We start from the raw sequence: 22,850 nt of genomic DNA, 5'->3' as shown, positions 1-22,850 counted from the left end.
CAAAAATTCACTCAAACCAAACCAACGACTTGCATGTAACAGCTGGAACCACGGACCTCCCAGGGGGAAACGTAGACGGAAGCTCTTGGCAAAATTACTGTGAATGAGGCTCCGAGGGCAGCGGCCACAAAAGCAAACATGACCACGTGTGACTGCATCAAATTGAAAAGCTTTTGCGCAGCGGAGGACGCCATCAACAACACGAAAAGGTCACCTAGATACTGGGCAAAGATATTTGCAAACCACATGTCCAATAAGGGGTTGGTATCCAAAATACATGAGGAACCCATCCCGCTTAGCAACAAAAACTCAGTTAAAAACGGGCAGAGGACCCGAGTACCATTTCTGCAAAGAGGACACACCGATGGCCGACAGACCCGTGAAAAGATGCTCAGCGTCCCTGGTCATCGGAAACGCAAATCCAAACCACAATGAGATACTCTTGCTCCCTCCCTCCCCGCTCTAAAATCAATAAGCATGTCCTTGGATGAGGATTAAAGAGGAAGAAACAAGACACACAGATTAACAGAACAGAACCCGGAAATAAACCCACGCACGTTGGCCAGGATGTGGGGAAAACAGAGCCCCGTGCACTGCTGGTGGGAGAGCAGTATGGAGGTTTCTCACACCCTAAAAGGAGAGCCGTCACATGACCCGGCAAGTCCTGTCTCGGGGAATCGTCCAAAGAAAACCAAATCACTAACTCAAGAAGATCTACGTGACCCTATGTCCTTTGCAGTGTTATTTACAATTGCTAAGATGTGAAAACCACCTAAATGTCCATTAACGAGCGAGTGGACAAAAGTGTGTGTCTGGTACACACACAGACACAACGGACCGCCACCCAAACTCTGGCCCCCGTGACACCAGGGAGGGGCCCGGAGGCTGTGACGCTGCGTGAGGTGTCACATAGAGAAAGAGAAACACCGCGTGATTCCCCTCACATGTGGGGTCTGAAACCAAGACACAAAAACCAGCAGCAACCAAACTCGTCGTTGCAGAGAACAGACTGGGGGTGGCCGGGGGGAGGGGCGGGGGAGAGTGGTCGGACGGGAGAGGGATGAAGTTTGAACGTCCAGACGTAAAACTCTGTGGGTCCCAGGGAAGCAGTGTCCGGTGTGGTGACCACAGTCGATAAGGACGCATTGCAATGTCGAAAGTCACCAAGAAGGTGAGCGTTCTTGAGCAAAGGACTTGGCTCCTTGTGCGAGCACCAGTGTGTCACCAGGCACACCGGGTCCCTCACTCTGCACACAGACATTGGTCCACCGCCTTGCACCCCTGGCACCAATGTGACGTGGCATGTCAGTCACACTGACGACAAATTGTGTGACCGTCACCCCCTCCACATGGAGCACAGCCCCATCGCAAACACACACTGCACCCCGCCGGTCAGAATCCTGTCCCCTCCCGAGTCCCCAGGGCCCGTTCTAGTCCGTACACACTTGTGTTCGCCGTGGGCCTCTGATAGGAGGGGACCTGCAGTGACAACTGTCCTTCTGCGCCTGGCATGTTCAAAGTGCATCCGTGTGGTGGCAGGTGGCAGAATCCCGTCCCCTTTTAAAGCCAAATAAGGTTCCGTAGTGTGCGTAACTGTGGAAAGTACAAACAGGCAGGCCACACTCTGTCTGCACCTAAGCCTCAGCCTGTCTCGAGAGAGAACGGGAAGGCTGCTTCTGAGACGGGCAGGGAGGCGGGTGGCCGGGGCGAGGCTGGTGTGGACTTGGGGACCGGCGGGACGTGCCCTGACCAAGGAGGACCAGCAGGAACTTGAAGGGTGTGGTTGCAGTTTGCTTTCAGGTGGTTCGGCTGCCTGTGACGCGAACTCCCCCACCCCTGCGCCCCTTCCCTCATCTTCAGGGACGCAGCCACCCCACTTACATGCCTGCTGAGGGAGCGACGCCTAGGACTCAGGCTTCAGCACCGTCGGGAACGGACTGGATGGGACGTCTGGGTCAGAAGTAGGACTCAGGGTTGATGGTGAGTCGGCCACCCACTGAGACCCTGCAGAGGGCGCTGGGCTGTCCTGGGGCCGGCGTGGGGGTTAAGCTGCACCCCACCACCTGCCACCTGCCATGTCCAGGGGCCCAGGGACCTACCGCATCACAGGTCTGTGCACGGCATCTGCGGGGGAGCCGGGGAGCCGGGCCACCAGCAATGCAGGGCTCTCACCGCGAGGGACACTTCCTCTCGCTGACGAAGAGTGCGGGACACCTGGGGGACCCCTCTGAACCCCATTCAAACATGCCAAGGCCCCAAGGTTCAAAGAGCCTTTACATCAGAACTGCAGGGGTCGTGTCCGGCTGCTGGTAATGCAGGTGTGGGACCGAAGTTCCCAGCTGCGTGATTTTGGGCAAACAGTCCTGGAACAGAGCTGCACAGGGACAGGGGCCGGTGGCTACAGGGTCACAGAGTCCGTCTCTGCGGGGCGCCCCATGCTGGCGCTGAGTTAAGGGCCTTGGAGAGCTTCCCCTGGCTGCCAAGTTCCCTCCGGGTTGGCGTTTGTGACCTTCCTGATGGCGCACTAGGCTCTCTAGTCCGCTTCTCCTCACGTCTCCTATCCCTCCCCGCCCCACCCCGCCCCCAGAAGCTTCATTTTCATTCCCTAACGTTCTGGCTGCTTCCTCCTGAACACACACATCTGTTTCCTAACGGCCCTCTTTGTTTAAACAGGAAAAATCCACTACGGCGTTGGCTGGCACGTCATCGGCAGGCAGAGGGGCACCAGTGGCTGATGTGTCTGCTGGCGTATGTTACTCCTCATCAGCAGTCACCTGAGGAGGAACAAGTGACCAAGTGGCCGGGACAAAGGAACGCAGGGCTGCTTCATACTCGGCGGGAGTGGGCTGCCCGTTCTCGTCCCGTGTCATGCTTGTTAACTCCAGAGCCATCGATTTGGGTCGCTGTCGGCCCTGCCCCCTCGGGCATACCTCTGAATCGCGAGCAAGGGAAACGGGTCGGACGGAGCAGTCAAAGCTTTGTCGAGGGCAATTTCTTGAACTCGTTTTGCAGGCGTCCTTGGTCAGAGGACCTTATTTCAGTCCCAGCTCATGACTTAACCGTCGTCCCCTTTCCTGTGGCTTCCTTACCGAAGGGTTCCAGCCCCCAGGGACAGGCAGCACCGGCCCCATGACACGGTGCCCTCCCGCTTCCTGCAGAGCCTTCGGACCGAGTGGACAGACTTAGCGATGAAAGACGGCAGTTTCCCTCATTCAACAAAAGCCATCCTAGGAAACACCACCCAACGTGGCCCTGCGCTTTGGCGCGCTTCCCAGGGAAAGTCTGGCACGTCCACAAACACCACAGGGCCCTGGGCGTGGACAGGTGAGGCAACACGAAGCCACGTAAAATGCTGCCGGGGCCAGGAGCTGGGGCCAGGCCGGAGAAACAAATGCTCGCAGGTGGGTAGGTCCTGGACACTGTGTGCGTCGGCCTCCTCACCTTTCCTCTGCGGCCGGTTCTTCCTCTGTCTTGCACTCGTGACTGGGCACGAAGGTGGAAGACACCCCCTTCCCGTGGGCTGTGTATCCCAAAGACCCTGGAGTCGGGACCCAGAGGCACATGCGGCTCATCGAGGACTTGCCCACCACACGGGCAGCCCAGACTGAAAGGGTGCCGACGTTGCTCAGGCGGTGGGTGTGCCCGGGGTGGCCCGGTGCAGAGCCGCTGTGAATCCTCCCGGCACAGGGGGTGTGACCCTTCTTCTCATCCCGCCTTCCCCTGCGCGAGAACTGGGAGGCACAAGGACGATGGAGAAGGTGCCCGAGGTCGCCCGTGTGGTGCGTGGCAGAGCTGCCCGTAATAAACATTGAGTCAGAACCCACGCGGGGTGCTGGCGGTGTGGGCCGCCACGTGTCCGGACTAACACCAGCACGTGTGAGGTTAGTTCAACCCGGAAGCACACGCTTTTCTGGAAAGGGGCTCTTGGACCGCCTGTGTTCGAACCCCACCTAATGCTGTGCCAGACAGGTTTGGAGCCCACGGGGATTCTTCCCGCCCAGAGAGAAAGCTTACGAAGCAGGTATTGTGAATTCGAGACTGCATTTAACTGAGCTCAAGTTCACGTGTCTGGATTTACGGTGCATGGAGCTCTGGGGAATCTGGGGTCACACTGAGGCCTGCGCTTCTCCCTCTGCTCTCTGCAGCAGGTACCCTGACAGACAGAGCGAACCGGGCGTGCATCGGGCTGGGTTTTGGAAAGACGATTAGGTGGCACCACAAAACTGTGAATTCTGCAAAAGTTCAAGTGCTTTGAGGCCAAGAATGAAGCGGACATTGTCTGCTTACTATTCACAACCGAGTGCAAAGCCGGAGCGTGGAGCCTGGCAAGTTTCAAAACTCTGCTCTCTATGGAAGTCCTCTCCTGCTCTCTCAGTCTGTCCTGCCTGCTGGCTCCCCAGCGTGGCTCCTCAGCGTGGCTCTCCAGCGTGGCTCCTCAGCGTGGCTCCCAAGTGTGGCTCCCCAGCGTGGCTCCAATGAGCTGTCCCCTTCCTCTCTGGTGACAGGTGGCTGGGATCTTACTGGAAAGTTCTGTTTGGTTAAAGAATTTGCTTCCTAAGGTCCAGGCCGCCTTTGTTTCAATGTGGGGTTGGAGCTCACCATTCTTTTTAACACTCTGGGTCACACCTGTATGTCCTGACCCAGGTGTCTGACGATTTCTGTGGTCACAAGGCAGGCGCTGTCTGTACAGACAGATGATGAAGAGCGAAGAGAAGGGCCTTAGAAAAGGAGGGGAAGGAGCTTGCAGCTCTTGCAGACCATCCTGGCATCAGCAGATCGAAGGACCGTTCGTTCTCGTGTTTGTCGGAAACACAGAGGGGGCTGGGCAGCCCGTACGCACCACACAGCGTATGTTTGTGCTGAGACGGGGCGTGTTTGAGTTCCTCACAGCCGGGGAAGGACGAAATACGCAGGCGTTGACCAAAAACCTTCCTGTTTCCCACTCCCCGCCCCCCCAGCAGAAAACTGGGCGCCGCCCGGGCTCTCTGGCGGCAGGAAGCCTCTGTGTGGCTCCCGGGCTTTGAACTACCTACCGCGCAGCTGCGGAAAAGTGGCCAGGACAGAGACGCACGTGACCCGGGGGAGACGCAGCTGGTTGCTGCTGCCCGGTGGGTCGTGACCGCGTCTACATGGAGTGGACGCATCTCAGGTCCCAATGCCCCTACGTGCCTGCTCTTTGCTCGCCTTCGAACCAGCTACACCCTCAGTAGTTAAAACATTTGACACGTATTCATTTTGTGCCCGTATGAGAGTCAGGATTACGTTCCCCTTTCAGAAGTGTACTTCCGTGAAACCAATGTTTCCACTTGGAAGAAAACACCCGAAAGGCATGTCGAACATCCTCTCTTGAAAAACGGGGCGCTCCGGCCTCCCAGGTTTCTTGGGGCTGGGGTGTGGGTGGGGTGAGAATCGTTCTCTAGGTCAGAGAGCAGAGGAGGCGACAGAAGCACAGATCAAACGCGATGTGACTCGCAGGTGACAGGCTTGTACGGTCTCACGGATTTGAACATCTGAATGGTACAGCCAGGCATTGAATGAGCTGGGCCCATTGAGCGCAATATTCCAAACGGCCAGGAGGGGGCGTCGCGGACGCCACCCACCGGAGAGGGCTGCAGGGCTGCCGCTGGGGCACCCAGCCGCTCACTCAGCTTTCTTCCCGAGCCATTGAACAGTGCTCGGATGACAGCGACTTTGTCAGCGCGTTTTCTGGGTGATGGTGCATCAGGCTGTGTCACGCGATAGTTGTTTAATTAGCAGGTGCACTGGCACACACTCTTCCGTTAATTAAGAACTTAATAACCACGCGCTGGGAGGCACGCGCCTCCAGTGGCTTTGCTTCCTCACGCCCGCCTGGCTGCTTAACGTGACCCGTCCGGGCACAGCTCTGCGGTTTGACGGTGCTCGATGGCATCCCGCCCAGGTGTCTCAGCAATGCGGAGGTGTCGGCCAGTCGCGGCGGGGACCAGGCGAAGCCACTTATTCCGGGGGCGAGGGTGCAGGCCGGGGCATAGTTTGCCCAGGGCGATGGGTGCCCCTGTTCACAGAGGAGCCTTTCGGTGGGCTGGCAGGTAGGGGAATGTTAAAGCTCACCCACAGGTCTGCCAGCCCCCGCCTGCTTCAGGGAGTAAGTGGACTCCAGGCGCTGGCTGCCCTGGTCTGCAGGGGCCCACGGCAGGCAGTGGGGCTTCCCGGTCTCCGTGACCGTGGCCACGTGCTGGGCAAGCCGATTCCTCCTGACCAAGAGACAGGGAAGGAGCCAGGCAGGTGGACACTCTCTCCCGTTCCGTGTCCCTGAGCCACACTCTCGGCTGTGAGCTGCTGTGGGCCCGGGAGGCCGCCTCGCTGGTCACGGGCCGGTGCAAGTACAGCGGGCTGCAGGTGACGGAGAACGAGGCGTGGGTGGCATGCACTTGTCTTCCTCGATTCCACGTGACAAAAATACACCGTGACCAGCGTTTGAGTGCTCTCCAGTTTGCTGTTTTGAACTAGACCCAAGGTAATTCCAAGTCTCAGGGGCTCCTACGGCTAGAAATGGGCACACGAGCCGCAGGAGGCCTCCTCTTGCTGCGCTGCCCCGGACGCGCCACACTGACGGCATCCTTTCCGTAAACACACATGTGCAAGGCCCCATCTCGCTGCCGCTCTAGGACGGCGTCGCTGACCTTTCACACGCTGCACGGTACGCTGTTTTTTCGTGACTTTGTAGTTAACAGATGTAGTTCACGATTTCCAGTTTTATTTTTGCTGTAAAATCTAACGCACGGCAATTTACACTGGAATAGTTGCTAACACGATGCAAATATTTCTAGAAGAAAAAATTGTTGTAACCCAACTGTGAAACCTGGAGCTGTGCATAAAGCTCGCTTTCACGGGGTCTCACGCACGGCTCGCCTCTCCGCGTGTCCCGAGGCTGGAGCTGCACATGCCCAGTCTGGCCAGAGGTGGCCCCTGCACGCGGCCCTTCCCGTTTGTGGGTGTGGAAAGCTTGTAAAAAGCCAGAGGCCCTTCTCTCCATCTGTTCATCTTGAATGGCAAGACAATGCAGATATTCCTGTGAGCACGATGCTTGCGGACTTTGGAAACTAAGCAGAGAGAGGAAGGCCACCCGCTGGCGGAGACCAGAGCTTTAGCTGGTTCAGTGCTTTTCTCAGTGACAACATTCATTTTGTAAGTAAGCTACTGCTGGGACTCCCGCCAACTTGCTTAGACCACACCCCTGTGTCCTAACCGGCGTGTGCTGGGTCACTGCCCCTGAGCTCCCAGGGCCCAGCCAGCACTGGGGTGGCCGCACACCTGAGTCCAAATCCCAGTTCAAACGATGACTCCATTCGGGACGTGTTATTTACCTGAGACCTCAGCTGTCGGACCTGAGACAGACCGGAAGGCCTGAGCAGCATCAGCTGTAAACATCCGTCTCTTGCTTCTCCGTGCATTTCACCCCCACAGAATCAGATTTCCCGACGTTCAGTCACGACGAGGACTGCCCTCGGGTGAGGACTGCAGTGGACGCATTCACCAGTTTTGCCCCCCCTCCACAACTGCGGGTGTGGCACACGCGTGCACACTCACACACACTTGCCCTGGACCCTAAAACGGAACTCGTAGGCCTGTCTCATTTTATGCCAGAGAGACAGAAAGAGGGTCGGCCGGCTCTGTGTGAGGTGTGGTTTCTAGAAATGTTTGCCAGGCTCACGAGCTTTCACTGTCTGATGACTGGATCAGGTTTGGGCTGATCTACAAGCCAGCGACGAGAAAGTCCCAAACCGAACGGCAAACAAGGCGATCGGTGGATGCCACCGCGACGACAGAGGTGCTGAGTGCTCTGACCCACGTCTTCCAGCAGCCACCACCCACATGCTTCAGTGAGCAACTCAGTGCCCGTTGAGCAGGTGAGACGTGGAGGTGCTCGGGGAAGAGAAAGAGTGGGATAGATGAAGAAAATCAAACGGAACTTTTAGTACTAAAAAAATTCAATAATGGGGCATTTTTAAAAATTCAGTGAAGAGAAAGAACCAAGAATTGGTAAACTTGAAGGCCGGACAACAGAGAAAATCAGCAGCAATGAACACAGCATCTAAAACCCGCGTGACCATAACAAAGATCTGAGACCCTCGTCACGGAGCCTCCAACGCAGGAGAGAGAAGGCGGGGCTGCGAGGGACTGAAAACCCAATGGCCGAGAGCTTCCCAAGCGTGGCGAAAGGAGAGAAAATTCTAGAAGCTGGGCAGAGTCCAAAGAGAATACACACAAAGCAGCACACACCAGCACTCACCGTAGCAGCGCCTTTGGAAAACTGAAGACAAAGGCAAATACGTAAAAGCAGCTACGAAGAAACAAACGCACGCCCTGTGCAGAAAACACCATTCGGAAGCCAGCAGATCACCCCTCGGGACCATCAGGGCCCGGGGGAGGCGGCACCGCATGTATGTGCTCGGAAAGGAGGGCTCGGCCCAGACCTCTGAGTTCCTTCAGGAACGCGGAAGGTATGGAGAGATTCTCAGATGAAATGAAAATGCAGGGAGCTTACTACCTGCAATGTGCCCTAAAAATGGCTAAATGGAGTTATCTAACAGAAACAAAAATAAGTCCTAAAGAGCAAGGAATCCTGGCAGCTCAGGAAGAAAGAAAGGCAAACTACAACACGGAGGAGTACAAGGACTCTGCACAGTCTGCTGCGGCCCAGGTGTCACCGCCCCGTTCACAGGCGAGAAAACTGCGGCTGGAAGGTAACGAGTTTCCCCAGTTCAGACACCAAGAAACGCGGAGCTGGGCCCTAGAGCTGGTCTGTGCCCCTTCGTCAGTCGGGCTCCCGTGGCGTAAACCCGTGACCTCAGAGTGCTGGTGATGGGGGGGGTCTTCCTGAAAGGGGCAGGTGTCGCCTGCCGAAAGGGGGTGCGCCTTTGGAGAGGGAGGTAGAGTGAGTAAGAGTCCCTTGTCATGCAAACTGAGAGTAAGTATCTGGGGCGCTTCATCTCTGGGAGGACGAAAGCTGGAAGGCTGAGCCTGGCGACAAGTGATCACAATAAACCAAGCGTTGAAGGAGAACCGCTGTCCTGGGCTGGGGGGACAGAGGGGTCAGTGCAGGGGGTGGGGGGATCGGCAGGCAGTCGGGGGGGGGGTGTATGTGAGGCAATGTTTGAAGCCTTACAACAGCGAGCTCATCCTCAGGTATTTTCACGCTGATTGATTAACCTGCTTCCTTCTAAAATGACCCCCAAATTAAAAACCACCTTCTGTGCCCACAGGGGCCAAGGATCCGAAAGTCTTTTTCAATTATGATGCTTATTCTGAAACCTGCCACTACTTTCCCCCAGACAAAGGTCCTAGACACTTGAAATTTTTTGAGAGGTTCTTTGTCTAATTTTCTTTGTCCCTAACCATAAATTTTCTAGGAGGGTGTGATTATCTGGTAAACATGCGGCTTTGCCATGATTGCTAACGGTATTACAATTTTCTAACAAGAAACCTGAAATTTCCCGTGAAATATGAACATAATGAGCTGTCAAAGCCCTTTTTAAATCCACAAAGAATTTTTTAAACGTATTCTTGGATGTTTCTCAAAGAACAAGAAATGGCCGTGCGATAGCTTTGTTCTTCATTTCAATCTCTTAATGAAGATTGTCCTTAATCGCCAGCTCTGCGCCTTACTGAGGGGTCACACTTTCCTGGGTTTTAGTTTACAGGTGAATTCTTTTGCTTGACAATTAAAAACATAATTAACCGTAATCACAAAGCTTCGCTTTGATTTCTGAGAAAAAGCCACACTAGGGTTTAGAGCAGCACCTGGTAGGAGAGTGAACGTTTGTGTGTTTTTAAATGTTGTTAAATCTGCAGCCCACGGGAACACAATTTCAGCCCAAGGAGCCAATTTAACTGTCTAACCATCATGGAACTGGCTTCTCACTTTGACAAAACTTCCTTTACTTTGAAATTTCATTGACATAAGCGCACAAGATGTGCTTGACACCTTAAAGTGAGAGCTTGGGCCCCACACGGAGATGCCGAGAAGTGGGACACAGACTGGCTGGGGCTGTCGGGCCTCCCCCTGGGGTCCCAGCCAGCACTGTGTCCCTCGGTGTCCCCTGCTGAGGAGCAGGGGTCCCGTCCCGCTGCAGAGAAGTTGAGTCAGCCTGCAGGACGAAGGGACAGAGTGAGAGGGACAGAGCGAGAGGGACCACGGGAGAGGCCGGGAAAGGACGGGAAGGCACAGGGATGGGAGATGTTCTGGCAGCTTTGCGGGGAGAGAAACTCTGAAGCTCGTGTGATGAGAGTGGGTGGAGGGAAAAAGAAAATGCTGGTCTCCATGGAAATGCCCCTCGATCCCCTTTTTGTGAAGTTGCCAAAATATACACATGCAGGATTTGTGAGAAAATATAAAATGTATCCAATTGCTGTCCACCCCCATCCCAGCACACAGCCCTGGGGCCTGTGGTCAGAGCACCGGAGCATCATTGGCAAAGGGAGGGGGGGCCGGGCGGGGCTGTCACCAGAAAGATGAGACCGTGACGACAAGTGTGAGGTTTGCAGCCCTGCCTCCCGCTCTCCACACTGGGGTGGGCTGCACATGGGGCGTCCACGACACTCCAGAAGTACAGGGAGCCTCCAGGTGGGGGAGCAGTCCACGTACTGGGGGGTGATGAACCCCAACTCCATGGCGACAGAAGCTTTTGAGCTCAGGACCCTCCCAGACCTCCCCTGCGTGTCTCACCTGGCTGTCCCCTGTGTCCCTAACCCCAGGCTTTAATGAACTGGTAAAGGGACATAGGCGTTTCCCTGAGTTCTGCGAGGAGGGGGTTGAGGGGACCGCAGATTTCTCCCCAGTGGGTCAGGAGCACGGGGACAATGCGGACTGGGAACTGCCGTCTGCAGTGAGGGGCGGGCAGCCTTGTGGGGGCGGACACTGCACTGGAGGCGTCTGGCGGCGGCGTCTGGTGGTGGGTCCGCCACATCCGGGCAGGCCATGTCAGAACTGAGGTAGACTGGGGGACCCCCACCCAGCGTCAACCCCCACATGGTGGGAAAACCCCCACAGAGTCACCGCCCAGCAGCATCAGAGCAGAGGCTTCTGTGGAAGGTTAAGGAGACGCTCAGGTGGGAAGACGGGACTTTTCCAGTCCATGACACGCAGGTAAACTAGAACTTCAAATGAACAATAAAGAGATGGCCGTGGGAGCACATCCCAAGTGCCTGCCGGTCCTGTCCTTTTCCTTCATTTTTGTCTTCCGGTCTGGCAGCCTGGCACCGCCTGTTCAGTGAAGGTGTAGATTCTCTAAACGTGGCTCAGCCACGGGACCTCGTGTCTTCAGTGTGGCCTGTTCTGCAGGCCACCCTGCCACCCAGGCTTTCTCGTGATGATTCCAGCCACAGGCACCAGGGGGCGTCCTGGGAACTCTCCAGAGGTGGGGAGAGCCTGGCCCTGGAACAGCTTGGATTTGGCCCTGGGCCTGGGAGGAGCCGACGCCTTAGGCCTGAAGGAGAAAACGATGGCCCCACCGAACCTCAGAAGTTCACAAAATGTAATAACACGATCTGTTCTAATAACAATCGTTGTTTCCTGGGGATTTTATCCCATAATTAGAGCAATTATTAAAAGAATCAGATGCATGCAGTAAGGTCAGCTTTATAATTATTTTCCACTATCTTATATTTGGTTGGAATTAAAAAATATAGAGAGTTAATTCCTGCAGCCGAACGGAGAATCGTGCTATGGCAATTTCACTTGCTTATTTTAAAATTTAAATTTTGGGAAGAAACGACTTTCACAAAGTCGTTATCTGGCTTCTCGTTGAGTCTGCCGAAGAGGGACAGGCCTTTCCACGCCGGCGAGGCCACGACTGCGTTCCATGGTTAGTCGCGGTGGCTACTCACCAAACGACGTAACTGTGCTGGAAAACCTAGAACGTCCACACTACGAGCTCAGCCTCACCTCTGCATTTTCTCCCCTAGTAAACAGGTGTCTGGTTAAAAACAGAAGTTGAAGGGTTTCCCTCCTTTTAAGTTTTGCTAATGAATTCTCCCCCCACCCCCACCCCGAAGATTCCGTTATTCCAGCGTTTGCTTACGAGCCTTCGGCAGCCCCTCCCTGAACACTGAAAAAGCTCCCAGGGGCCTTTCTGTCTGTGGAGCCTCTTTGCCGAGTGGCCCCAGGGACCCTCCCCTCCCAAAGCCCACTATCTACGCAGGATGGGCGCCTTCTCTGAGCAGGACTCCGGCGGCCTCCCAGGGAAGGAGCTTCGCACGTGGTGGCCTTTCTGGGTGAGGTCCCTGTCCCCACCCTCCCTGATTCCTACTTGTTTTCCCTCTCAGTGTGGACATCACTTCTGCGAAGCCCCCCTTGACCAAGACTGAGGGGTGACCCCGGAATTAGCTCCCACACACCCTGACCTGACCTAACCGTAACAATTACCACCCTCAACCGCAAACCTTTACTGATACGTCCCACTGGCCAGGAGGTCCTTGGGAGTGAGCCTCACTTACGGCTCCATCCTCGGTGCCCCACGGAACAGGTCCTCGGTACTCGTCAACTGGACAAACAGATCAACGTCTCTGCTGCCAGGGCAACACGTATTTTCCGACGGCAAACCAGTTTTACGAGCGACGCCGTCCCAGCAGCCTCCCAGCTGCCAAGAGCGCCTGCCATGGCCAAGCAGGTGGGGCCGAGGCACCTGCTTCTGGTGCCATCGCCCCCTGGAAAACGGAGGGAAGTGGTGCTTGCACCCCAGGGGCCCACACCCCAGCTGTGACACCGAGCAGCTGCTGGCATTAGAGGACATGGGTGACACCCCCCACTCCCCTGCCCCCCCGCCCCCTCCCCCCACTTTGGAAAGCCTTGTGTGAGCTCGGATCTCCGTGCAAACGCACTGATGAGGGAACGGCTCAGCTCATTTCTGATTTCCAGTCCCACCCCAGCCAAGGCCACGGCTCCATCGTCAATACTGGACCACTCGGTGCTTAAACTGGTTTCCAGGCTGATAACTCTTCAGTGGGTGGTTGCTGAAAGAAAGTCCCATTGACCGACTTAATTACAACAACTGCACTGACAGCCCAGAATTCTTTTCAGTCTTTTGAAGGATTGATTCAAATAAATCAATTAAAATCTGCTCATTGGCTCGGCAACGAACCTGCCAACAGCGGCCGTCAGCGGCACGAAGATCAGACCTGCTCTGGAGCTGAAACGCCACACCGCCTGGTTTCTGCGGCCCGAGCACCAGGGAGTGAGAAGGCCTGGTGTGTGACGGGCACAGAACAAGAAAATCAAGGAAGTAATTTCAAACACTGGTGTTAGAGGAAGACTGTGCCGCCCCCGCCCCCGGCAGACCGGGGCTGCACACGGTCAGCAGTCCCCGGGGTCCGGGGCTGCCCCGCTCTGCTCTCGTTTCAGAGCAGACGTCACAGCACAGCCGCCCTTCCTGGGCAGCCAGACGACACTGGGTGATTTCTGTGGTTTTCACAGTTTACTATTACTATTGGGGGGGGGCACGGAGAGACCTTGTATGACCGACTCTCGAGCCACCTGGGCCACTTGCCAGGGTGAGCGAGCACCTGCTGGCTGCCCGTCCCATCCCGGAGAGCTGAGGTGACCCCACCTCTCGGAGCGTTTGTCCCAGACAGGAGCCCCCTTCTAAAGCTGACTGGAGCTTTCCAGTTCAGCCGGTTCTCCGAGCGCGGCCCCGCTGAAAGGTCTGCGGCACTAGAGTGCGGCCAGTTATGAGAAGGTTATTAGACAGACGGACTCTGTTGGGCTGGGTAGAAATACCCAACAGTTAGCGCAGCATTGGTTTGAGTATCTCCGCCTGGGGAGCCCCGATCACACGCAATCCTTACGTCTTCGCGGGTTTATAGCATCGGCTTAGGGATGGACGGTCTGCTGAGAAAACACCACATACCAACTGTTAGTAATCTCAGCTCATAACCACGGCCTCCGAGCCTCCAAATTTCCAGCCAAGTTGCCATGAGACAAAGCTTTCGACCTGCACGGAGTCACAGTCAGTTTGGTTGTTTTTTTTTTGTTTGTTTGTTTTTTTAACATTTAAACTGTCTCAGAGTCTGGCATCTGTGTAACAGCAGGCATTCTAAAAGGAAATGTTTGACTCAAGCAAGTTACCACACCGCCGAACACCGTGCAAACACTTCACTTCCAATCGCAGACTCGTCAGGGAAATCCCGCAACACCTGACTTCCCGGGACACCAGCTGAACTGCACTCTGGGTTGGTCAGCATGGACGGGGACGCGGTATTCTCGCAGCGTGATAAATGCGGGGGACAGAGGACAACCACCGCCCAGCAGGCTGACCGGCCCCGCCTCACTGCTGCACCGGCCCTGCCCCCGGGTTTGACTTGGGAATGGCTCTCGGACACAGCTCCTGGAGAACGCCCTGGACGACGCCAGCCTGGAAATCCGACTGCTTCACTCTCCTCGCTTCCACGACCTTGGCTTGAAACAAAGCAATCAAAGCAAATACACTTCTCTGGAGGGGAGGGGTGCCCTCCTTGACTTTGAGCATCACTCGAGTTCAGAAACCTCCGTCATTACCTTTGTGGACTTTGGGATTAGCCGCCTGCAGTCTCCGCTCCCAGTGTGGAAATAACCTGAACGCACCCTTCACCGCTTTACTCAGAAATGCAGCCCTGCGGACCCGGCGCGTCTCTCCCTGCCTGGGTCTAATTTTCTCCATAGTGTGAAGGGCCATCTGACCCCCCGCTACACACCTCACTAGAGACTCCATCTGTCCCCCAGGCTTGAGTGTGAGCCCCAACAGGGAAGGGCTTTGTCTGTTACCCCGACTGCTCCCCGTGTCCTGCGCTGCCACGGAGGTCCTGCGGTGTAGGTGGGTTTCCCCCTTCACCCCCTTCGCGCCCCATGAGCTCTGGCTTCTGTGCCCCCGGCCTGGCTCCCTCAGCCCTGGGTCCCCTCCTCCACCATGGCTCTCTCTCTCCCTCTCCCTCTCTCTGTCTGTCTCTCCGATTCTTGGCTAAGTGCCACCATATCAGAGAGGCCTTCCATGTCTGACCCACATAGAAAAGCCACCCCATCGTCCCGCAGGGCCACCTTTCTTTGTCTAACCTTTGTCCACGGCACAGACGGCCACAACCACTCACCCTTCCCCTCGCCGTCTCTGCAGCTCCCCCGGAACGGTTCTCTCAGCACCCTTTCCCCAGCCCCTGAAACAGCCGCCGCCGTGGCCTAGTTGTTCAGGCATTTTTGGGACCAACACGTGATCTCTATTTTTATAAAACTGGAAGTTGTCTGCATATCCCTCTCTCTACAGAACATTAGAAAAATTCTAACGCATTTTTCACATTGTCACGATGATCTCTCCTTAGAAAGAGAGAAAAGTTATGCCGGCTACGTTCTAGTGAAATATTAGTATTTTGTTGTCTAACCTCTCCCGTGAGTCTCAGCACTACAGATGCAAGCTTACGCTTTGCGCTCCCTCCGGCAGGAATCATTCTGGACCTCACTCCTCTGTACACACCCAGTGTCTGCCCCCGGTGGGGGGGGCTAACGTCACCAAAAACATGAAAGCTTTTCTGAATTTGTGTTGTTAATCCGTCGGGCCATCCGTGATTATTAGACCTCTCCTCCCCAGGGCGGGTTTAGGAAGGTAAGCCCGCGGGAAGGTATGACCCGCTTCTGTGATGGGCCGTGTGCACCCGGGCCTGTGCTGCTCTGATGGAGGCAGACGGGAGTGGGGGCGCGTCGGGAGAGCTGAGACCCGGACCCGGACAGAAACTGGCAGAACGGGCCCACGGCCTGTCCTGTGGGCAGCATGTCCCAGGCCTGAGGCTGCATCTCGAGCCCTTTGACTGATGGGAACATCAGTCAGCCCCAGGGGCGGGGAGCCGGGGCTCCAGCACATGCCTGCGGGGAGTAGGGCACCCCGCCCAGGAGAGCGTCCCTGCCCAGGGGCAGGACACGGCAAAGAGCATGCATTTGACTCTTTCTTTGACGAAATCCAATAAATACCCTTCCTCTTCACGGGTGGCTGCTGAGAACCACTTACATACAAAACGTTCTTCGAGCCTGTTCTCTGGGCAGCACGTGTGGAGGGGGGAGACCCGGCCGCATCTCACAGCACGCACGGAGTGAACTCAGACGGGTCAGAGCCTCCATGGCCCCTCGCCCTGGTCTCCACGATGACTGTGTGGATTTGACACGGAGAGCAAAGACGGTACCAGCGAGGCCACAACACACCAAAACCCCCACGCGGGGACGGCGCCCATCGCCACAAAGAAAGGCAGCCGGCCGGACGGGAGAAATACCTGCTTGCCGCCACTGCGGTGCGTGAGCAGAGCACCGTGTTAATGGGTGGACGGCAGACGGGAAGCATTGAGACTTTGGTCATCCGAGCGTCCACCCAACGAGGTGATGGGGGACCGAGAAAGGCCGCCAGCCTGAGAAAGGCACTTTCTGAAGCAAGGGGAGGCAGCCACACACCTTTTTCACAGGCGGGTCCTTGTTAACGTCCACTCGCTGATAAGCATTTAAGGAAATCCTGTCCCTTTCCTGTCCTGGCCCACCGACCTTCCCAGGTTCTCATTTGTTTGGTGCTGTTTTCAGCTGTAAACTCCTCTGCTCTCCCCACAGTAAAGTACGAGGAAGGAAACTAAACGGTTACAACTCCTCTAAATGGGACACGTCCTGTTCACTCCAGGGACATTTGGTCACGGTACAGAGTGCCAACCCTTCACTCAAAAGGCGGCCGACCGGGGAGAGGGGTCACAGTCAGAAGCCTTTGACAAGACGGCGGGATTGCTACCACGGATGGGGCAGAAATGGGTAAGGACCGCCGGAGACTGCCATGTCACCGGGATTTGTATCAGCCCGAGGTGGGAGGGGGAGGGTCATTCTGACAGACTCGCCAGCCCTTTGTCACCAACCCTTGTCCCCCAAGTCAGGAGCGGCGGAGTCCGGAGAAGCCTGGACCCCCGCATGTGGTTCACCTTGCTTTTGGACGGCAACCAGCCTGAACCCCAGTTTTGGCCTTTGCGGGGCACAGTCGACATGGAACCCCTCGAAGCTGTTGTTACCAACTACTCAGTGGGGGCGCTGGTGCCCGGCCCATGTGCTCGAACACGCGACTTCAAAACACTGAGAGCAACGAACCGTGGTGGCCACGGAAAGAGAGAGGGGGTCGGGTGAGCCCTGGGGCAAGGGCGTCCGCCCAGGCTCACTGGAGGGGCCCCTCTCATTCGAACACCTCCCCACAGTGCCGGGAAAACGAGGCGTTTCCCTCCGATCTGCGTGGACGGTCACCTCCCCACACGAGCTGTGTCCGCTCGCTGTCCTCAGGCCAGGTGCGGGGCTGCGGCTGGCTCGGGGAACCCGGCACCTGGCCATTCAGACGCCCTCCCAATTCCTCTCGGCGCCTTTTCCACTTTCTGCCCGTGTCCTCGGGGAGGGGCTGTTTTCCGTGCCCGCGAGAGGTCCCGTGTGCGGTTTGCACGCGTCACGTCAGTTTCTACTGGTAAAAAGGCCGAAAAGGTAGGTTTACCCACTTTTTGATGCCGTTCAGGTGGAGATTCTGCCAACGTTAGGTAACTGGCCCAAGGTCAAAGCCCCTAAATGTTGAAACGGGAGCTGAAGCCCGGGGGTGGGGGGGCCACTCGCATCCAATGATAGTAATAGAAGTAACAAGGACGAACGAACTTAGTGTGTTTACTGTGGGCTCAGCACTCCACACAACCTCACAAGCTCGAGAGACAGGTACTGTTTTTCTAAATTCTTTTCCTCATCCTCACCCGAGGACATGCTTATCGCTTTTAGGGAGAGGGGAAGGGAGGGAGGGAAAGGTCGATGTGTGGGAGAAACCTGGTCAGGAGTCAGACTTTCGGTCTGCGGGACACCGCTCCAACCAGCGCGCCGCCCCGGCCAGGGCCAGCGGAACACCTTTCTATCTGCCTTTCCCAGGGTGAGGCGGTTTTAGTGCAGAGAGTTTTTGGCACCTGCTCAGCATCACACAGTAGGCGCTCTGGTTAGGAGTCCGTCCGGGTCAGACGTCAGGGGCCCTGTCAGACACCATTCGATATGGCATGTCCCTCAATGCCTTTCTTGTTCCTCAGGCCACCGAAGAGTTTCCCCAGCATGTCCCCAAGCTGCTCCTGGGCTGAGATCCCCCCGCAGAACGGGGCCGTGGGGGCATCCGGGCCTCAGGGAAGGGCTGTGTCTCCATCTCTTCTGCTGAACCCTGCTTCAGGGTCACGCTCCTTGCCTGTGGGCTCTGGGTGGCACTGGGACATGGGCATTGTCTCCAGTGGGCAGCAGCGCCCCAAAGCAGAATGCCTTCCACAGTGCGTGGTGCCTTCTCAGCAGAACCTGGGAAATGGAAACCCTTCCCGCCTCCTTGGCCACCTGCCCCCGTCCTCACAGACAGGTGACAGTGGGTTTTAAATCAGAGCTAGGGTCTGTAAGAAGGTTCCCCACGGGGACCGCTAAATGTCCCTTTTGGGACCCTCCCTTCAATGCCATGTTCTAAAGAAGAAGACTCCCCGCTTGCACTGCCGGGACACTACGTAGAATTGAGAGCTCTAGAGAACTTGCTGTGGGCTTCCACAGATGGGGAGGGTGGTGGTTACTTACTTGTTTATTTTTGCTCCGTATTTGAGCAAATTGGCCCCTGTTTTCTAGGTAACAGGAAACTGTTGTGGAAAAAAGTGATTTTTTTCTATTCAATTTTTTTCCCCCACTGCGAAGGTACTTGGGACCCATGAGAACAGTTCCTGCTGTCTTATTTCTACCTTTGTATCTGTTTCTAAATGAATTTACAACTGATGGGGCTTTGTTTGATTTTATGACTAACATTCTGACTTAACACAGACTTGCTAAGTCCAGCCCGGTCAATAACATCTTTAATAAGTGAGGATTGCCCATAAAGCACCGATTAATCACGACGGTAAACATTCATCACTTACACGGAGCTCAACGGGACAAATATGTATGTAAAATATACTGGGAAGGTATTGTGAGCGTCCGGGAACAAACCCATGCGCACCCTGCATCTGAGTTCCATTTGTCGACTCCGGTCGATATGATAATGAGAACTATTCTTGCGGCCTCGGGAGCGGGTTTGCCTGCCTGAGACTGGAGTGAATTTAATTGACACTTTCCTGAGATTCAGAGTCGCCTCATCCGTGGAGCCTCCGCATGCATTTCCAATTCAATTTCAACCTCACACGGGAGCTCCCCAAACCTAAACACCTCGTTGAAGCAGCAGAAAGTGAATTACACAGGTAACGATATTTCATCAAGCTGAAACTCAGCTGTGAGTGTCCAACTCGGTGAAACGGTAAATAAATTGCTAAGTCACGGTGAAATTGATGACTTGTATCAGGTTTAAAATCAGGACGACTCGTCAAAAAGGGAGAAACGAGTAATCCTCCCTTTCACACGGCACATTTTACCATCATTTTCAAGTGCAAACCGGAGGTTGGAGAAAACGCAGTCTCGCGACCCCGAAACGACTTCCAATTGGCGTTGAGTTCTGTGTCTTTTTTTTTTTTAAACTAGGGTTTTCCTACTCAGAGATTTTTAAACACGTGTGGTTACAGTGTCACTGTATTATAAGGAGCACATGACCTTCAGCTGTAGGGGAGGGAAACTATTGCCCCGACCCTCCCAGGGGCCCGGCTGGGTCGGGAAATTGAACTATAACAAGGAACAGAGGAAAAGCACCACGTTTTATCCAGTGTTGACGCGCACGGAGCCCGCACAGGTGAACAGAGGCCCCAGCCGGGGCGCCACGCAGGCAGCGCGTGCCTCGTGCGCAAAGACTGGACGCATCGGCGAGGCGCGGACAGGACAGGGTGGGCGGGCCGACCAGGCAGGTGCGGGAGACTCAGCAAGGGTGTCTGTGCCGGGGGCTCAGCCCCCAGCTCCCAGGCCCTGGTGGCGGAACGCCTGCCGCCCTCGCGTGCCAGGAGCGCCGGCCAGGGGTCGCGTGCCAGGAGCGCCGGCCAGGGGTGCATTACAGCCTGTTTCTGGGTGGGTGGGGAGGGTGCAACTTCCCGCTTCTGCCTCTCAAACTGCTCCCCCTGGACCGGGCGGCCCGTCCAGGACCCGTCTGGGGGTAGCAGGTCCTGACCCCACCGCAGCTAATCGTCAATACAACTTTAAACAGCGCACCCCGGGTGAGGCACGCTCTCTGCCACCCAGCCAACATTTTAAGCAACGCAGATATCATTATAAGAAATTTTAAAAAGGACCAAATCCCGCCCAGTAACAGCTGCTCAGACAAACAAAAATAACACTTAACAAGAGACAAGACCACACTGTGTCCTTCTGGAGGCCTGTTTGAAAATCTCGGTGAACCTTGACCGGAGAGCCAGAGAGCCCCGGGGCCCATCCCTGTGTCCCCATGTCCCTGCCGAGAGTGGTCCACTGAGAGACAGGGCCGCACCTCAGGTGGACAGAGAGCAAAGAAGCTGCTCGGGGAGGAACCGGTGTGCGGGGAAGAGGAGAGGGAGCAGCCTACCTGCCTAGGATCCTCCCGGAGCAGGAGCCCGTGTCTGGGTCACGGCGGTGTCTCCCCCTGATGCAGGGTGGGGCTCGCCCTCCAACGTCACCCACTGCCGAAGGGCAGGGGGCCTGGGACCAGCCTGCTCCGCCTGCCACTGCAGGGAGGCCGGCGTTGGGTTTGCAGAAGAGGCACCACCTGTGAATGCCGTCAAGCCAGGTACGCTGGCTGCTTCTACAAGAACACCTACCACTTGGGTGTCTGCAGGTGAGAGTTTATCTAGCATTTCCCTCCCCTGCCCCCCAGAGGGCTGGCAGGGCAGGCCCAGCAGGTGCCGGCTGGTCTGGGGTCGGGGGAAGGCCGAGGTCTGATGCCGAGGACAGAGAAGGAAAGCAGGCCTGGTCAGGAGGACAGGCGTGGGCTGTTCCCAACCCGAGGGGCAGCCCCGTGGAGCGCAGTGGGCTGTCCCGCTGTCCTCGCTGTGATCCAGCCTTGTCGGGAAGGTGCCAGGCCGCGCTGCTCTGCCCCAGATGCCGAGGAAGCCTCTGTGGCCCGGGGTCGGCAGCTGGCGTGTGGATGCCCGGACCCCGAGGGCCCTGTGCCTCTGACTCAGAAACTCTCCATAGGGTGGTCTGTGTCCTCACCCTGCTGAGCGACGAAGCCCACCCAGAACGGGCCAGCCCTGCGCTGATGCTCTGTCTTCCAGACAGCCCGCCAAAGTGGGGGGCGGGCTGAGACCCCTTTGCCTACCTCCTGTTGCTCTTTGTTCGCTCAGTCAATTCACAGGGAGCCCAGGACGGTGCCGAGAGCGCGTGTGCGTGCCGCTGAGTTCCTTGTACCACTTTGTCCAGAAAAGCAGTTTTTTGTGATTATTTGACATTGATTCTGTCCTTTTCCACATTTTATTCCTCTTTTAACTTTTAAAAAGAAACTGGAAGGCGGGAGACAGAGTTAGAGGTGAGGGGCTGCTTCTCTCTCACGTTGGGGTGGAGTCACCACAGGGCAGGGTCACTGAGCGCGCGTCCGTCCCGTGCAGCTCCGGGCCCTGCGCATGTTCACGCACCTTCACCAAAGCCCCGCCCACGAGTGCTCACGGCTCGTCACTCGTGAACAGGGTGTGTAGTTCAAGGTCGCTATTCCAAGGGACGGATTTCCTCTTTCTTCTCAAACCACTGCCTAATAGGGGAGAAGGACACTCCTGGCCACGCTCAGCTCTTCCAGGCACGGTCATTACCAACGTTTCACAAGTTGTCCCAGGAGCTAACAGGCCTTCCCGACGCAGGCGACGCTTTGGGGGATCAGCCGGAGGTCTGTGGTTTGTGAGTTTGTTGTTTTCACTGTGCAATGGAACGTTGAGAGAAATGTTCTTGTGTTCGTTGGAAGGCTATTTTGTGATATTCAGAACAGAGAAAACCAACCCTCCACGAAACCACACTCCATCTTCCCAAATGCAACATCCATTAGGGGGAAAAAGTTCCTGGTGGGAAACCGATTGGCTAAATTGGCTTGAATCATCTCCTTAAAATGAGGTTTATGTGTTAAAGGGAAGATTGTTTTCTAAGACACAAACATCTTCTGATTTTCAGCTATTTCCCATTTCAGTGTCCTCCCTTCTTCCGCTTTTAGCCGAGTGGGAGCAGCAGAGAATGAAGTGGGGCCACCTTATGCAGAAGGTGGACTTGTGGGCGCACAGAAGTGAAGTGCCCGGGTGTCTGACCCTGGGCACCGGGGGCCCTGCCGAGTGGGATGCTCGGACCGAGTGGACGCCGAGCCCATCTGCCCTCACACAAGCTTTTCTCTGGGCAAATTCTCACACCTCGGGGGGCCGCCGTGGCCCATCCTTGCCCAGTCCACATCTCATGGCCTGTCTCGCTCAGCGGCCCATCCCGGATCAGTCTCCCAATGAAGGACAGGCCTGCTGGCCCTGTCTTGGTGATGGGCTCCTCCAGGGAGCTGCAGAAGGCCCCACCCACTCCCACTGCAGAGTCTGAGGAGGCTGGGCCGCGCCCAGAGTCGATCCTCGGAATAATGTCAGACAGGGTGACCTGGATGCTGGGGAGGCAAATGTACCCCACGGTACAAAGACCCTGCATTATCCGCCTTCAAAATGACGCGAGTATAGCAGTCACCTCTGAGAGGTCCAGGAGAAACAGGCTCCGAGGAAAATCAATGTATTCTTTTTTGTTTGTTTGTTTTGTGCCCATGGCACAAGTTTCCACACACACGTTCTATCAGCTCCATTGTGGGAGAGGATTGGTGTCTGATGTCTCCGGCCGGGAGTCCCGGAAGAGCCACGGTCCCTGCAGGGGACAGGCCCCGGCTGGGTGGGTGGGCAGAGGGGTGCCCTGCTTGGTCCCACTCATGGGGCTTGCTCACCCGCTGGGCGTGCTGCTGCTC

Source organism: Desmodus rotundus, chromosome 8 (genome assembly GCF_022682495.2).
Source record: "Desmodus rotundus isolate HL8 chromosome 8, HLdesRot8A.1, whole genome shotgun sequence".
Lineage (NCBI taxonomy): Eukaryota > Metazoa > Chordata > Mammalia > Chiroptera > Phyllostomidae > Desmodus > Desmodus rotundus.
The sequence above is the reverse complement of the archived record's forward strand: the minus strand, read 5'-3'. Positions refer to the sequence as shown.